The sequence below is a fragment of the Protopterus annectens genome, chromosome 8.part0 (assembly GCF_019279795.1).
Source record: "Protopterus annectens isolate FY-2018-M chromosome 8.part0, PAN1.0, whole genome shotgun sequence".
Taxonomy (NCBI): domain Eukaryota; kingdom Metazoa; phylum Chordata; order Ceratodontiformes; family Protopteridae; genus Protopterus; species Protopterus annectens.
Genome location: NC_056741.1, coordinates 496,048,485 through 496,068,054, shown reverse-complemented (window position 1 = coordinate 496,068,054; position 19,570 = coordinate 496,048,485).

Genomic DNA, 19,570 nt, shown 5'->3' with positions numbered 1-19,570 from the left:
AATGAAGAAATAAGAATATTAGCTATCACATCAGTAGTACTAGGAAAGGCTCTGATACGAAAATGATTAAAAATGTATAAGATTAAAGCAATTTATGCATGTTTTAAAATGAAGAAGAGAAAACAGCTGTTTGAAGAAAGAAAAAATGTGTTAGTAAATATGTCATTATTGATGGTAAGAGCTTCTAACTGTAACTTGAGGGAAAAATGGAAAATAACACAGGATATTAAGATGTTAAATGAAATAATACAATGTGGAGATTAGGAAAGAACAGAGAATATTTACGCTAAAGACATGAAATAAATAACAGGTGAAGTAGAGATGACAGAGTTTCCAGCTTTTACAGTAATATCAGCTAGAATAGGGAAAGAGAGCAAAATAAAGGAGAAAAAATCATAATGAGATTAATTGCAGAGTTTAAAAAAAAGGTAGAAATGACAAGACAGAAATGAATATTTGGAAAAATCATATGACAATGAAACCATGTCATAGAAATTGAACACAGCCATTGGTAGTGTATAAGCAGAAGTATAATAACACATATTTAGAAGTGAAAAGACTAATAAAAGAAGATGAAAATAAAGACATTTTATATAATTATGAGAAAGAAAAAAAGGAAGTGAAAAATAAGGGGAATAGGAAAAAACTTCTGTATGAAAAGAATATAGCAAAAGTAAAGTTGATGTTACATATGCAAATATTTTTATGAAAAAGGAGAGGTTTGCACTTATTTAGGAAAAGAAGTAAAATTGACAGCATGAAAGATGGATGGATGCTATCTCACTTGGCAAAGGAAATATAAAATACAAACAAAAATATATTAGGGTGGTAGTGGAAGATTTTGTAAAAATGTGTGAAAATAAGGGGCAAGAAGAATGGAAAGTTAAACAAATCTGAAATAGTAAAAATAAAATTAAAAATAAAACCTGAAGCAACAATAAAAGAAATAAAGCAGGTGCATGAACCTTGGCTCAAGATGATTATCACTGTTACAGCTACATTGTAACCCCTTGTGGATAATGGGAAAATAGGAGTTATGGATGGATGGATGGATGGATGGATGGAGGATATAAAAGAAGGTTAGAATAAATCAGTGCCATGATTAGATAGTATATGTTATGTATATTATAAGGAAATGAATAAAGATGAAAGATAATTCTTTTTAAACACTAAATGAATGGATGAAGGAAGATATAACAGAGGAAGATGTGCAGGAGTGATAAAATTTATATACAAAAAGGATGAAATAAAAATATAAAAAAATTGGAGGCTCATAACACTAGGGAATACTAACTACAAACTATTTATGAAAATACTGCCAGAAGAATGGAGAAAGTATTGGGTGGAGTAGAGATTTATGGTATAAAAGGAAATAAGCTGAATGAAATTTTAATTATAGTGAAAGTAGTAGTACAGATGATATGGAAAGAAAACAAAGAAGTACGACTGATAGCATGCAACATCACTAATGCATTTGATAAAGTGAGGCATGAAGCAATGTTACAGAGTTTAGAGGAGTATGGCATTGGGGAAAAATATTAATGCAATAAAGAAATGTCATAAAAATTCAGGTGTACGAGTTATTGTAGATAAGTAGATGGGGAAAAAAGTTCATAGATGGATGGCTGGATGGAGGAAAAAATAAGTATTAAGAGTGAGAGTAAACAGGTGTCCAATGAGTTTGTGCTTATTTGAATTAGGAATGAATTCAGTAGTACAGGCATACATGTATGAAATGAGGGAGGCAAGATCTGAGATGGAAGGAAATGTTCAGTATGTATGACATATGCAGATGATTTAATGCTAATAAAAAAACAAGGGATTAATAAAAAAGTTGTAATAAGGATTGAAAAGCTGGTATGCAGTTAAATAAAATGAAGTGTAATGGACTTGGTGAGATAAAAAATAAATGAAATATATTTCACAAGCAAGTAAGTAAAAATGTTGGGAGTGACATTTGGTGAGTATAAACGTATAATAAGAAAATGAGGAGAGATACTGTAACAAATAAAAAAATCTTAGTTTGGTAAAAAGGGATGTACTTATTTTAGAAAAAGACATTTATGCTAAATACTTATGTAAAAGGAAAATATCATATTTAGGAGGAATATGTATAATATATTTCCCACTCAAATGGAAAAAAGAGTTATTAGAGATTTTTTAGTTCTGTTTGTACTTAAGGCTGGGCCCAGTGAGAAGAGTGATAATTTATAATAAAAAAGGAGAAGGTGCTTTGAATTAAAACAATCCATTGATGCTTTTAGCATCTATATATGCTTGAAGGGTAACGAGAAAGGTAAATAAAAAACAAAAATGAATGATAGGTAAGATGCTATATGTAAAATGCAAAAATGTATGGGAAGAAAAAAACGGGAAAAGAAAAGCAAAAATGGACAGGATGGAAGAAATGAATATGGCAAATAATGAAGTTATGAATGTTAAAAGTAAATAAGGCTGATGGGAAAAAATATCATATAATATGATTTTAGATTTGTTTTTGGTATACCAATGGAAGGAATTAAAAGTAATTGAAGAAAAGCAATAAAACATAGAAGAAAAATGTTTGGATGTTTTTAATCAAGCAGAGGATTTCTTGGGTAGAATTTTATTAGACGAGTTACCTGTGAAAGGAAAATTGAAATATAAGGAAATTGAGGAAAATGTGCTGAATGTAATGAAGAAGAAACAACAAAACATTGTTTTTTGGATTGCAAAAATAGTAAAGAATTTTGGGTAAAGTCTAAAATGAATATAGATGGGAAGGGTTTAAATGCAAAAATATGAATATGATATTTTATGGAAGGTATTATAAAGTAAATAAATTTGATATTGAGAAACTGGATAAAGAGGATGAAATATGAGCTGAAATAAGAAGATAGTAGTAGAAGAAAGATGATTATTTAAGTTATTTTGTGCAGCTAAATAATTTTAAGAATGAATGTTAAAAAATGAGTGCATAAATAATTGATTTAATTTTTTTATATATGATATAAAATGTATGCAAACATTAATAAAGCACCCTTACTCTTTTTGATATGTATCCTAGGATCTTTTAGATCCACCTGAGCTATCTCAAACGCAGGGAATGTGCCTCAGTTTTAACATCTCATTCAAAGAGCAGGAAGTTACGACCTTCCAAATTCCTGCTGCACATAACAGTGCATGTTAAAAACTCAGTATCAGTACCTTTTCTACCTTTCTTATTTATAAAGCTGCATACAATTTGCATATTTCCTTATACAATAAAGAATATGTCTGAACTCTTCATGATGAAGCAGATGTATTATTTATAGACAGATCACTTTTGATGTGATACATCCTATTAGACTAGTTTAACATGGGTGACCACCAAGATCATAAAGCTCAAAGCAGTAAAGATTGGGGGAGCACTGTGTGGTATGCAAACCTACTTCTAAGACAAAGCCATTATCTGAGATGGAGAATTTTATGCTTAATCGTAGAAACAAAACCTCATTATGGTGGAAGAGTTTGCAAGACCCAGTAATTGTTACAACTATGCTGTTCTGACTTTAGGCTCCTTGTAGGACTATCCTCAAAAGTCTGGTATAAGATAAGAGGCTAATCAGACAGAGAGACAAACACTTAACCAATGATGATTTGTGTAAAGACAAAGAGAACCTACTGTTCATAACTAGACTTGGTACCAGAGCAGCTTGGGCCAAATGTCAGTTATGCCATCAGAATTTAGTCCATATGTTCAGGAGAATCAAGTCTACAGAGGTGCTTAGCTTTTAGCCAGAGATTACTTGATGATGTGTTAGACATTTGGGAGGGTGGCTGAACAAACCCAGGAAACTCAAACAATTAGTGAAGATACTAAGTTGTTATGGTAATACAGAGTATGTGCTTTTGTATGGGCTAAGATAAGTTTTTTCTTACAGAGCAGCTTTTCCTTCATACCAAGGAGGGTAGGGATGTGGAATTTGTATGAACCCTGCTCATGACCTCAGTGGCTGAAGCAACAGCAAATGACTGTGTTCTGAGGTCTGTTTTGCTAGTCATGGAAGAAATTCTGGGACGTGCAGATGGACACCAGGTATGAGGAAATTGACTGACTCAAAAAAGAGGCCATCCTTCTCACTGAGAAGGTGCTTGTATATTTAACCAGCAGACACCAACTAATTAATAAATTTGCAGTTGTAGCAGTCACAGAGGACAATTAAACAGCCAAAAACTAGTTCCATTTCTTTGCAGGGATTGTATGATTTCCCTTTCTATAGGAGCAGCCTTTGGTAGTGATCAATATTTGTGCCTTGATAAAGACCCGGGTGCTAATTTAATTGCTGGCATAGTGCTACAGAGTGCACATCTGTGTTAATGATATGCTGAGAAGCATTTATATCTCGCTAATGGTTTTGTTCAATCAGTATATGTTAGTCAATGCTGATCTTGTATTTTCTAGCAGCTATCCTTTCCCTCTTGTTTTCTGATTTCCTTTATGTGTCTGAATAACTCTACCAAAATATATGGGTGCATATTTATGCCTGATGTGATTTTATTTTCTATATGCTTTTTACCAATGCAGTTAGCCCATTCATTCTTTTTTTGGGGAGATTGCTAGTCCTGGATGCTATCCTTCTGGCAATCACCAAGGTTTTCTGTTTTGACTAAGCCCTTATCCTCATGGCAGATGACACATTTGCTGCAGTATCAGCTCCTGAACATGCACATTACTATGCATATTTGACTTTGGTTACAGTACACAAGGCTTGATATGCCTTCCATTTACAGCCCAAATGGTGCTGGTGAAACTTGCTTCAACACCCAGGCTCCACTGGGTATTAATACAGTAGTGAAAAAACAAAACCCACAACCTCAGTGAACAGCTGAATAAAGACACAAGTAGTTTGAGTGGTTTCATTCTTTTACTTATGGAGCTTCTTCAGAAGTGATGGAGATGCACAAGGAATGGTCACAGCATGTTTGATTTGTTTATCTTTGACCTAGCAGAGCATATCATAAACTGGATCATTCTTTCTTCAGATGGTACCGGGGTTGGGGGTTACAAACTAATAGGGAAGCAAGTCTGGTAAGGGATCTGAAGAGGCTGTAAGCATGAACTGAATGTTAAAAGCTGTACTTTATATTTCAGTCTGTATGGTGCTGCATCTGAGAAATAATAACTCAGGGGGCGAGTCAAGTCCTGGGGGTATTGCCTCAAAAACTCAGAACAAAAAATAGCCCTGCAGCAAATGCTTACTTACTTAAGCCCTTACTATACCAAGATTACCCATGCTAAATTAGAGGCATGTGTACTGGGGGGGACCATTAGTTTCCCCATACTAGTAGGAGGGAGATATGCTTGGCTTACTGCAATGAGCAGCTTTAAGAGCCTGGTGAGGTTAAACCATTTATTCTGGAAGTTGCACATGTGGAAGTGTGCATACACCTAAAGGCCTAAAGTCAGTGGTAGTTTGGCAAATCTGATGTGGTATGGCAGGAGTTATGGCACACAACAATGCAAGGTATCGTGCATACCTCTTAACTGTTCAGAATTTTGCCTCATATTTTTGGTCTATTTTTCATAAAAAAAATATTTTCCAGCAAATCATTGAGAATTCAAGTCATCAAACAATGACATACATTTAGGTTTCAGATATAGCGTCCTTTAGAAAATGAATGCTAATGCAAAACCTGTTATTCTATCAATCAAGTTTAAAATTGCAATATTTAAAATTTGTCCCTGACTTTGGAATTTTATCGCCAACCCCTCCCCCCTTCCCGAAGCACACACACTATTTTGAGAGTTTTCCAGATGATTTTTTGCGCTTAGAGGTTAAGAAGTATGGTATGACACTGCATTAGAATCCTTGATCCCCTTACTGGTCACAGACATAGATTATATTGACCCTGGAGAAGGCTAATGCTGGTACAGTACACCCGATTAACAAGAAGAGGTTCTGGTGGCAGCTGATGGTCAGCAGCAGGGAGAAAAAAACAACAACAGTAACAACAACAAAAAAATAAATGAATAAAACAAAAAAACAGGAGTTTATAGTTATTATTACTTAAATATAAACCATCAGGATTAATGTAAGCAGAGCACAGCCAGAGCAGGACTGAATCATCAGGTGATAAGGGGATGATGGCCTGCCCTCAGGCTTCTGTAAGACACAAACTAGAATATTATGTTCAGTAATGGAGCCCTTACAGGGATATGTCACTCCTTGACATAGTACAGAGAAAGACAACTAGGATGGCACTGGTGATGGAGTGAATGACATACGAAGACAGGGATAATATAATAAACAGTGCCAAACATGCCCTTGCATAATCCTTCCTAAATTCTATTGTCTGTGAATTACTACCTTTCATGTTTCGATGTCATACCCTGGTCTAAATGAATCCACCTATATTGTTAAAATATGTCTAATTAAATCTACTGAAATTCTCATCTGAATTTTATACCACTTTCCTGGTGTCACAGCTGCTTCTAAAACATGGTTAAATGTTATACTATTAACTCAGAAATTGTTCCCCAGCCTACAATTCATTTTGTAAGGACAGAACTTGTAAAGGAGCAGGCAATCTGGCTTATATATATATATCAACTTTCATTTGGTCGACAATTCATTTGGTCGACAGGCAGATTTGCCCCCCCCCCTCCCCAATGTTGTGCGACCCTGGAGTTGATATATATAGTTAGGGGGTGTGTGGGGGGCACAGCCCACCACATAACTGAGATGGTAGACCCATATATATATATATATATATATATATATATATATATATATATATATATATATATATATATATATATATATATAAAGTCTTGGACTCATGACATTTCTGTTATCTTTACTTTTAACTCTGTAAATTTCCCAGACAAAAACTGTTAAAGACTGACTGCTTGTACATTCTATCACAATATACCACATAATGAACACAATTCTTCCTAGAATGGCACACTATAACACTGGTTCTGAACTTTTAGTGTTATGTGACTTGACAACACCCTGACCATTTTATTTTCGTATAATAAAACCAAACTATTTCATTTTGTTTTATTGGTCTACCTTCCTACTGAATTCAGTAAGGCTAACAACAATGAATCGGTGTTTCTTCATTCCTCATCATCCTTACTCTTGAGTGTATGACTTGCATTATCAATAATCCATCACTATCCTTTGCCATTGAGAAGGCTGCACAATATCTTAAATCCCTTCCCCATACCACTTCATGTAATCTCAAAAATGTTGGTGAAATACATTAATACTCTTCTTAGCCAACCAGAGATTACACAGTCATAATTTTGCAGTAATTTAGTGAAGAATTAGTTTTTTTTGTATATATTTAATCTATGTTTAATAAATTTGCCACTTACATGTCCTACCCAGATATTCCCCTTTTTCACACCATTTTATCCATGCAGCTTTTGACCTTGTGCCTGCCAACCATCATCCCTCTCTGAACACACATGCTGATTTGTTCCTGTTATCTGGGAATTCGACCCGATATGAGGACAAAAGTTGTCCAGTGGCATTATCCAGGCAACCATGAGGGTATTTTTTGGCCTCATTGGCAAGCTGGCAGAGAAGGCATATAGTATGTCCTAACCAGACCATGTGGAAGGGGAGAGCAGGCAAGCAGCAACAACATGGAGACTCACAGTACCTTTTCCATGTGGGTGCATGCTCCTGCATGCCTACTATGAAGACTATCACCCATTGGTGGCTTTGTAATCTTGGCACCCTCCTTCAAGGCCACATATTAACAACTTAGCCCTCCACTTAGGGAAACTATACAGTATGCAATTGGCTCCACCCTGCCTTCTTCCAGGATGGGCACACTCGTCTTCCCTTGCCAGTGATGTCAGTCACCCAAGCCTCTAACTGAAATCAAGCTGTCTGACCCATAGTCAGGGTTTTATCCCTGTATAGTACCAGTGCTGTTTCACACCTCAAGAACAGTTATTCATGGTATGCCATAGATGCAATAGCATTCAAAGCAAAACATGGCTTTAAGCTTTGCTGGCACACTAACCAAACTGAAACTTTACTAGTAAGTTCAACACAGAACTTTTAAAAACCCTCAGGCAAATGTTTTATCCACTATGTAGTTCTGGGGTAGTGTAAAAGACATATTTTCCCAAGGTTAAAATTTGTTCTTTTTCCCTGTCAGAAATCTTCCAATATTTACCAAATATTTTATTTCTACTTAAGAAAAAATCCTATTATAAACTGTTACTGACATTCTCAAAAGCCATTATAGTCCCACTACACTCAGGTACACTGTGGCTCTAAACCATTTTCACTATCTTCTGTATTATCACCTACCTAAAATCACCAAATGCTCCGGCACCACTTTAGTAGATAATGTTTCCTCACAGTAAACAGTCCTAAAATCTCAAACATTGCATCTCAGCTTCAGTATTATTCCTCCAAGTTACCTACATACTGTTGACATGGCAATAGCCTCTTCAGTTATACTACTCTTAAAAGAAAATTTATGAATACTATTTTTCTAAAATATGGAAGCAAGCAAAGTTATCATCTTTATGTTTGACAAAGATTGTTCATCCACTCTTTGAATAAATTCAGGCCTATAACTGGTATCTCAGGGTCTATATCAGTTTGTCAAATAGTCTATTCAGCAAATTTATTTTTTTTATTTTTATTTTACATTTGTTAAATGGCATGGTCCGACTGGACGAGGTCCATTTACAGTGGAGGCCCGGGGAGAAACGCTCCACTTAATTAATACAACAGACAATGATAATAATACATAATGTAAAATAAAGACTTTGGTATTGAGCGGGTATTGAGCAGTATTTTGTGAATAATTGAACGGTATGCAAAGAAAGATCATATCAGCAATATATACAAGTCAACATTAAGTTAGTCATCAAAATATACAGACAGAGATCACAACAAAATTTCCAAATGTCAGGGGATACCATTTGTTACTTCCATTTTTACTGAAGGTCTGATAATTGGAGAGAAGAGAGAAAGATGGCAGTAGCATACACTAGGATTAAGAAACACATGAACATAGCCAAGAGCTAATAAGATTAGCCTTAAGGGAGTTTTTGAATTGTTTGGTATTAGGTGCAGAAGTCACTGAGGGAGGGATATTATTCAACTTTTTGCTATACTATGAGAAAATAGAGCTTTACCTGCTGTGTTGTTGGCTGTGGACATAGAGAGGAGTGATTTGTTGGCAGAGCGGAGTGGTCGATTTGGAATGTGGTTCGTTAGTAGTTCCCTAAGGGCTGGAATTTTTTCAGGATATTTTAGGTTGTTATAAGCTATGATTAGTTGGTGGTAGGTTAATAACTGTGGGAGCTCAAGCCACTGAAGCTGCCTAAGAGGTATACAATGGTGTGTTCTAAAGAGGGAACTTTTTGCAAACTTGGTGATTTTGTTATAACATGGCTCAAGTTTCTCCAGGTCAGATTTTCTAACATAGGTAAGAATAGGTGCTGCATACATGAGTGTGGAAAGAAGGTGGGTTTGAGCTATGGTGACCCGAGCTTGATCTGAGAGAAAGTCTCTTTTTGTCTGTACAGGGATCTCATTATTGTGTCCCCCTTCTTAATAGTTTGAGAGATATGGATCTCAAAGTGTAGGTTATTATCTATTTTGACGCCAAGCAGCTTGGTGTGGAGAGAAGGTGAAATGACAGTTCCATTATTGGAGGAGATAGAGAAGAAGAGTGGAGTGGTTTTTGATTTGTTTGGGGTAAATAGAAGTAGTTTCATTTTGTTGGGATTTAAGATAAGTTGAATATCTGTGATCCACCTTTCTACTGAGGTAAAAGATTCCTGGGCGAGATACTGTAGGGTGGTGAGATTTGGGGCGGAGCAGATCAGGGTAGAATCGTCTGCATACTGTATGAGTGAAGCCTATAGGGTAAAGGTATGTAGATTATTGGTAAAGATAGAAAAGAGGAGTGGACTGAGTAGGGAACCTTGAGGTACACCAATGGTAGTTGGGAGTAAAGATGATATAACTCCTTGCCACTGGACAGCTTGTTGTCAGTCTGATAGATAGTTTGTAAACCATGCCAAAGTGTTAGAGGCAAAGGATAGAGAGGTAAGCGTATCTATTAGAATGGAGTGAGAAACCATGTCAGATGCTTTGGAGCGGTCCAGGAATATAGCAGATACAAATATGTTGTTATTTCTATGTTGGTTAACCAGGTTTGTGAATGAGAGAAGGGCTGAAGTTGTGCTGTGAGCGGAAACCATGTTGTGTAGATGAGAAGAGATTGTTAGAGTCTAGGAAATGCATGACCTGAGAGTGTATGCATTTCTCAAGTATTTTTGATAAAGGAGACAGAATGGTTATGGGGCAATAGTTAGAGAAATCATAGGAATTCCCACCCTTATGAAGGGGAATAATGTAAGAGATTTTCCATAGTTGAGGGGTGTGGGATTCCTGTAAGGAGCAGTTGATTAAGATTGAGACTGGGTAGGATAGAGAGTCAGCAGACATTTTTAGGAAATGAGTAGGTATACCATCTGCTGCAAGAGTAGTGGGTTTAAACTAAACTGAAATGTCATTTTAGCAAATGATTCTTTCAGCAATTTTTTTCACAGAGGAAAAAAACTAGTAGCCCAGCTACAGACCGTAGCATACACTACACATTTTAAAACTTAGCAAAGTGGGGGTGAAGCCCCTCACTCCCCAAACTAAATATATTAACTCTGAGATTGCACTAAAGTGGGGAAAGGGACAAATTCCCAATAATGGCCAACTACTTCCTTTCCCTGTGAAAAAATTTGCTGGAATGATCATTCACTAAAATGACATTTTGTGCATAGGTGGGTTCGATGAATAGTCATTCCCTGAATAGGGTCTTCAATTAAGTGATATAGACCCAGTATCTCATCCCTTGCTGAATGATTATTGACTAGTTTTAACTGAATACTTTATTATTATTATTATTATTATTATTATTATTATTATTATTATTATTATTATTATTATGATGGCTTCCCCAAGCATTATACAAGAAATTGATAAGAAATTATATTGCTTTAAATAACTTCATCTAACCTTTGGGGATCTCTGACTGCAGCCCTGGAGCCTTAAAGAACAAAAGAATTTTCCCTACAAACCTGTGAAGAAGATCCCTGAATGGCATAGGAGGCAGTTTTCAAATGCATTCTATGTCATCTGCATTTTAACTGCAATGCTTACTACCCACATCACCCTATTTTGCTGTGGATTGATTGAGTCTCCCTCTCTCGATTAACACACAATATCCAAAACTTCTATTTCTCTCAAGAACACTCACAAAGGATTCATCATAACACCCTCCTTAATTCATCCTTGTATACCCTAGTTCTCCTGCACTTCTAGAACATGTGAACAGTATCGGACGTCGGCTCACTGCATTTCCAACATCTACTTCTCAGGAGTCTCCCAACCCTGTATATATTCTGCAGGGTATGATATAAATGGTGTATAATCCTTACCTGCTAGTCTTTCACTCTGCACTACCACCCTAGTGCTTTGACATTTCACAATACCAAGTTATCACTGCTGATCTGTAAGTGTTGCCCCTTCTCTCAGCTCCCAGTTTCTCTGAATATCTATAATCAATACTTTCCAATTCTTATCACACAACTCCTTGCACATTAGATTTGCTCTCCTTGCCTTTCCTTACTTCTTTTGTATTGTTCCTTGGCATTACACCTGTATTTTACTCCCTCTACTTAAATCTATACTACATAACCATTTTGTTACAAACCAGTCCCCATGTATAACCAAAATTCTTTCTGTAGGCATCTGAGTGTCTTCAACATCCCTTTAGCAGTTACCACTTTCAGCTGCAACCAACTACAGATAACTTTCATCTGCCAATATCTCTTATCTCATGGCACAATGTACTTTACTGCAATGAAATTACCCAAATCCTATCTTTTGAGCCTCTTGCTTCTTTGCAGTTCTCAAACCTCATGCTATCCTCTAGCCATATATTATACCACCACCAAAAGATCCAATCTATTTTCCCTAGCCTCCTCCCAGCAGTTCTGTTATATATTCATCCATTTCCTGCAAAGAGTGTGCTATGTCAAAGGATACTGCACACCTTCTTAAACAAGCAAACCCAAGTCTCCTAAAGATACCAGGACCTGTAACTTTGAGGATTATATCCTTCTACTCTATTCCCTGTAGCATAGCCATTTAATAGCCTTTGAATCCATCCTGTTTCTGGCCTCCTGCTCAAAGTTGACAGACATCAAAATACATAAAACATGTGTAGAAGAACCATAATTGTGATTATTTTAGTTCTACCTGAGATGGTGATCAAAAAAACTGAGTTTCACACTTCAGTCATGTTCCATCTTTTCCTCTAGCCTCCTTTCAGTTCCTTGATAGGATTTTCCTTTTAATCTCCCTACTTTGAGCCCTAAGTATTTAGGGTAAAGCAACTCTTTAACTCTATTATTCCACTCCACCTGTCTTAACCATTATGGTATTATCTTTATGAAAGTCCAGCCCTGAAGCCTACCTAAAAGGTGTTACAATATTTTGCACTCCCTCCAGGGCTTGACCAGTTTTTCTACTCAGTGGGATGCACTCCCTCCAGGGCTTGACCAGTTTTGCTACTCAGTGGGATGCAGTCATCTGTAAACAGTCACCCCCCCCCCACCACAGACTGTCTCTTTCCCAAAAAATTGCTTACCATAAATACAAGCTCTTCCATTACTATTATGACAATCCCTGTCTTGAGCATCTCTCAATATAATTTTGCTCTGAAAATCCTCCATGCACTACGACCCCAAAAGGTTGTGTACATAGGAGCTTCTCCCACCTTAAAAGAGTTTCACATACTCCTCTTGTTCTAAAACATTCAAAAGGAAACTCCATGTAATGGAGTCAAATGCCTTTCTGATATGAATTAACACTGCACCCACTCTCAAATTCTTCCTCCATACTTTTCAAAAAATACATGAAATCTCTATCAGTGTTTGGAAATACTTCTCACCTTAATAGAACCATTCTGTCTCTCCTTAGTAACTCTGTGAGCACCTTTTCCATACATTTCAGAAACTCTTTAGCCAGAATTTTCAAATCCAGATTAGTGAAAGATATTTAGCCTACATTCACTAGTTGTCATTTCCTTATATTGTTTTGATACCCCTATAATGATTGTCTGACTGTTCTCTTCCAACAATTCTCTGCCATCCAAGTGATTATAAAACCTTGTTAACTTTCACACCTGAATTCTCTCCCACACTTATATGATTTTTTTTTCCTAAAAAGCATGTATGCCTGCAGGTTTATTTGGTTTTAAATCAGAAATGGCTCATTTACTTCACTATCATTTATAAGTTGAGCAAACCCTCTGCTGTATTCCTTACTCAGCTTCTTTATCTTAGCTGCTTCAACTACCATCTTTTATCCTCTCTGTCTCTTACTGTACAAAGCACTGTAGTATTCCCTGAATGCTATTCTAATCTCAGGATATTTCACAAGTACTGAGACATCCTTCGCTTCCAATCTATTGATCACTGCCCTTTCCTTCCTTTAGTGAAATAACCACACCTTCCCTCTAGGGTCTCCATCACTTCTTAGTCACCAATAATTACCTTTTGTGATTAGTTCTACCTCAGCCTGTGATACATCTGAAAACTAAATTTCACATATTAACTGTTCTACACCGGCTTTGTCCTCCTCTCTACTAATAACCTTATCCTAAATTTGCAACTGCATCTCCCTCTACTTGGATTATAATTAACATTTTTTTCTGCATTTACATTGCCTTTCCATAAATTCTCCCTTTAATACCACCTTAAATCCTATCCAGAAAGTCTTTATTCCAGTCTTGTAAATGCAGCTAATATATCAGCTAGAATGTAATTCATCCCAGTCCTATCTTGTCTCTCTGCTTACTATTCCTATCCCACTGTTATGGCAACATTATCTCCACCATCAACATTGTATGATTCAACATGTTATTTGCCTGTATCTTAATCCCTTTACTTTTATCATCAGCTCTCGTGGCAGTAATGCTAAGTCTATATAGCTACCCTAGCTCCTAGGTTTCTTACAGAAAGTTACCTCTACTCTCTGCTCATGCAAATTTCTCCAACTATCTACCTGTCCCTTTATTTCTCTCCATTCTTCCACTCATCTCAAATAGTCAGTCTACCTGAGCATCCAAAACTACTTAAAAAATCCTCTACCATTTGTTCTACCCCATACAGTTCTCAATTCACAAAAACTGTTGACCTTTTAGACACATACCCTGGAATTCAGCAAGCAGCCATAAAGGAATAAGTTATTCCTGTACAGCAGGGACTGTTCCTGTACAGCACGGCAGCGTGCCTTGCATATTCATGAAGCCACACTGTCTGTGCTATTAAACGGACACGGAGCTGTGTACAAGTGCAGGGGGCGTGTCTGAGAGCAGAATTCTCACAATACACACGCCCCTGCACCCCAGAATTGCCTTTTGGCAAATAAAATGAGTGAGAATGCTCATAACACCCCCAGCATGTCAGGAAAACAAAAGTGGCAAAGGCAAAAGGGACAAATGTCCCGCCACCATACCTCTCAACTGTACAGATTTTTGCAGAATGTCCAGAGATTTTTGCCTCATATTTTTGGTGTGTTCCTCCTAAACTCTGTACTTTCTTGGCAAATAGTTGAGGATTGAAGTCATTAAATAATCATTAAATAGGATGACAAACATTTGAGTTTAAGACTCCACATCCCTCAGAAAATCCATGCTAATGCAAAATCTATTATTATGTCAACTTTCGAAGTTTGTAAGAGCAATATTTAAAATCTGTCCCTGTTTGTCCCCCTATTATTTTAGGGTTTGTCCAGATTTTTGCTTTAAGAGGTTGAGAGGTATGCCCACCATGAAGCAGAAAGCTGATAAAAGTACAGGGATTAGCATTAGCAAGGATATTCTGAAGGGTATAGCTAAAATAACACAACAAACCTTTTTTTTTATAAATGAGATAAAGTTTAAGCGTAGCTGCTCAGGTGTGCCCATTGTTTAGCTATGCTTAGTCCAGCTTAAACAGCACAAGAAGTTACCAAAATAATCTACAGGTATCCAGGCTGTGAAACAATTCCAATAATAAAGATGATGAAGCCAGACAGAAGGCTAAAACACAGTTGTAATCTAAACATCTTGAAAGTAACAAATCCACTTGGTTAAGTACCAAATCCACTTGGTTAAGCGCTTTCATCTACATTAAGACATCCTCAGAACCAAGACAAATAGCGAAGTAAAAACTTTTAAATACAATACAAAGACACACCCATTTGAAACCTTCATTAGAACCAATCAACCAATTAAACATAGCAAACAGAAATGAAGCAGCAGTAACTAGATGTTACAGCTACAGTACTGAATACAATAGACGCTTCATATACTGTAAAATATAAGTGAACGTTTTTTCAATTCACTTGAAATTGAAATGTGTTAATTTAACCCTGGTGGGTTAGTTGCATCTAACCACAAGAAGTTTAATAGCAAGAGACATCTGACATAAGCAGTATTGCAATAGGGAAGTGGTTAAAGCATACGCTTTGCGAGCAACCATTTCCGGTTTGATCCCTACTGTAACCAATTCACATTTTAAATGTGACAGCAGTGCATAAACAAGGGGCCAGATTCACGAAGGCTTGCACGGAGTCTAAGAGTAGTGTAAGACTCCATGCAGCCTTCGCGATCCAGGAACAGCCCAAAGTCCGTGTAAGAGACAAGCTAAAACAGCTCTTACATGGAGTGGGCGTGGATAAGCTAATCACCTCACTTGCAGCCGAGTAGCATGCAAATGAGGATGATTAGCAATCCAGGAAGCCCAGAACAGCCCGTGTAAGAGCCGTTTTAGCTGCAGAAATGTACTCAGTTGACAACTGAGTACGTTTCTGCAAAAAACGCAATGGAGCCATGTCAGCTCCAAATAAAGGGTGCATATGTGTCAGGCAGCATGCCAATGGCCAAATATGTGGCCATTGGCAAGGTAACCTGATGCAAATATCTTAAAAATAATTTTTTTTTCGGCGATCGCCGATGTTTAAACCCAGCGCAGCCCCGCGCAAACGGGCTGCACTGTATAAAACATAAAAACGAAGGTTTTAAACCCACAAATGTGGGTTTTATGCAATACATGGAATGTCAATGCAGGGACCAGCAGACCAAAACCAACATGGCCACCGTGTAGTGGTTGCTAAGGGGGGAAGCTGAGTCTAAGAGATGTAACTAAGCATTAGTAGGCAATCTGATGCAAATGAGTGTTAGGATACTGAATTCCACTGTCACACAGCAAATGAGCACAGTCTGAGTAGTGTAAGAGTTACAGAAGAGGGAGGAACAGAGTAAGAGATAGGTGACATCGCAGGGGGGAATGGTAGATAGAAATGCAGTTCATTGGAGGTCAGAGTTACATGACAGATGTCAGACAGATATCATGGAAAGAGGTGTGCCACTAAATAAGCATGAGAAAGTCAAGAAATGGAAGGTGTACACTGTTGCCTACACCAAAGTTTCTTGCTGGGCGTGCATGCGCACGTGTGCGCACCATGAAGCTCGAGTAAGGCAGTGTGTGTGCGTGTAAGGCAGACTGAGCATGTGGGAGCATGTTGGGAGATGTTTAACACTGTTTGCGTGGGCGTGCACGCATTTTAACCCGAATAAGCAGATTCTGAACCGTGTAAGCATGTGTGCGCGCGAGTAAGCCACTGTGAGCGTGTTTCTGCTGGTCTGCACATGGCTCCTCCCTGAGGAAACAGAAAGGAAAAAGGAAGTAACAGATTTAGTAGGAAGCTAGCAGGGAATACTGCTGAAGCTAGCAGGTGAAAACAATTAGAAGCAGGCAATTACACAGGCAGAATAGTAGCCCAGCCCAGCACTTAAAACTCTGCAAACAGCAGTGCAGGATGTTTCTCTCAAGAGGCACTGCACGACAGGAGTTAAGTTATTAGAAGTGAAAACTGAAAAAGCTGAACTCAGAGCAGAAATGTTAGGGGCTGCCATAGCTGTCATAATGAGACATAGGCAACTTGTTGAGGGTGGTGACAATGCAGATGGTGCCAGATAACCCACAGTGAGGAGAAGGAGAAGAGTGTACAGGCCCAGGGTCACCTACCATGGGTTACATGAGCTGGAGATAGTAGAGCGCTATAGAGTGGACAGAGACCTCCTGCAGCAAATAGTGGAGCTGTGCAGGCCACGCCTCACACACAGAACCAACAGAGGGGAACCCATCCCAGTGGAAACCAAGGTATGTGTTGGCCTAAGAATACTAGCAACAGGTACCTTCCAGATACCAACTGGTGATATGATGGGGATATCACAGGCATCAGCCTCCAGGGTACTGCACCAGTTCCTGGATGCCATGTCAGCACATGTCGGTGATCATGTATATTTCCCCAATGCCTGTGAGGTATTGGCCAGCAATATGCGTCTCTTCCAGCAAATAGCGGAATACCCTGAGGTAGTGGGTGCAATAGACTGCACGCACATACGCATCAAAGCACCAGCCGGTGAGCGCGGTTGGGCATACATCAACCGCAAGGGCTTCCCCTCCATCAACTGCCAGGTAGTGTGTGATGCCCAGGGCATAATAATGAATGTGTGTGCTGGCTGTCCTGGGAGCTACCATGATTCCCACATCTGGCATTTGACGCAGCTGTACCAGACATTTGCCAATGGGGACATCCCGCACGGACACCTAGTGGGGGATGCAGGTTATGCACTGGAGCCATGGCTGATGACACCCATCAGAAATGCACACACACCTGAACAGGAATGCCATAATGAGGCACACGCACAAACACGTAATGTAATAGAGCATGTGTTTGGGCTGCTCAAGTCACGGTTCCGGTGTCTGGACACATCTGGTGGAGCCTTGCAGTACACACCAACTACATGTACCCAAATTGTTATGGTATGTGCTATGCTACATAATATGATCTTGCGAAAACAGCTGCAGCAGGACCAGCATAGGGCTGGGCCAAACAGCCCCCCACCATTGCCAAGGCCATCACAGGCAGAGCATGACTCGGAGGAGGAACAACCTGAGCCTGCCCCAGTAGGCAGAAGGAGGCGTGCCCAGTATGCCCTGGCCTTGGCAAAGAGGCAACGCATAGCACATACACTGGCTCAGTAGGAACCCTGGGAATGACACCCCCTCTGACTCACTCAATGCCTACAATGACATGACCTGCTCACAAACATGTACAGGGAAGTGTAATATGCACATCCGACAGAGGCAGCCCTGCAGCACCACCTGAGGCATGAATGCTATGTGTTAAGTAATGTAAAACCATGTACTATATGCACACCTGAGGACCCTGACTAACATCCTACCCTCACCAAGCATCATGCCACAATATGACAATGAGATGATCAAGTGCAATAATTGACTGAAGTATCGCAGTTAGTCAAAGGGGATCCAATGTGTGCCAGTCTGGGATGACATGCTGAGCATGACATGATGCTCCACCTGCTAGGACTGGCGTGCACCTATCAGTGCAGGCCATATGGATACTGGCAAAGGCTGTTGTTACCCACAGTGTGCCCTGAATAGGTAAGGCTCAAAACACAAACCTATCTCCATAGGTATCAGAAGGGATAAGAATAAGATAAGGGATAAGTCAAAACAGTAAGAAGCAAGCAGTCTAAACTCACCCAGTATGGAGAATATTGATATCTGCGCTGTAACAGAAAACTGAGTCAAGACTCACAACAGCACCCTAACACTAGCAGGTTACACCTCATACTGTGCTGTACAGCCTCAAAACATGGTACAAGCTACAAAAGGAGGGTGACTAGCAAGAATTGTCAAGGATAACCACACCCCCATGTTGGTACCACAACAAAAAGCAGCACGGACTAGCCATGGTCAAGTAACAGTGGCTAAAACTGCCACCCAGTTTACAGCCTGCTACAGACTACTGTCCCAACACCAGGAACTGCACCTGGCCTAGGCTGGAATACATGAATATATCAAGTCCTCCAAACCACATTATATTGGGTGACTGAAAATACCCAGACATAGACTGGGAGCATTATACTAGCTCCAACAGTGTAGGACAAAAGTTCATAGAATCCATAAACCAAAAGGCCCAGGAACAACGTACCACTCCCACAAGAAGGGTAAGCATACTGGATGTGATAATCATCAACATGGGTACTGGATGGCAAGATGAGAAGTGTATTGCTCACTGGTAAAACCAGACCATAGAGTAATCACACTGGATATGCAAATCCTGACCACAGTCCCTGGCCAGAAAACCACAGTGGAAAACGTGTAAAGCAATATTTGCACTCCTCCAAACTGATGTGGAATCCATTAAAGGTCCTGTGCAGGTGCAAAATATGGGCCACACCTCAGAACCTGTAATACAGCCATTCCATGAACACTGCCAGGAATGCTTGGATTATGCAATCCTAAATTAAAACAAGACACAATGCCATACATGCAGGCATCTGGCATGGTGGACACCAGCCATAACCAAACCATGCAAGAGAATGAGGAAGCTACTACATGATAGAGCAAACATAAACAATGAAGTAATCACTGATCAGTAGTATGGAAATAAAATCTGTCCACACATACAATCCACTAAGG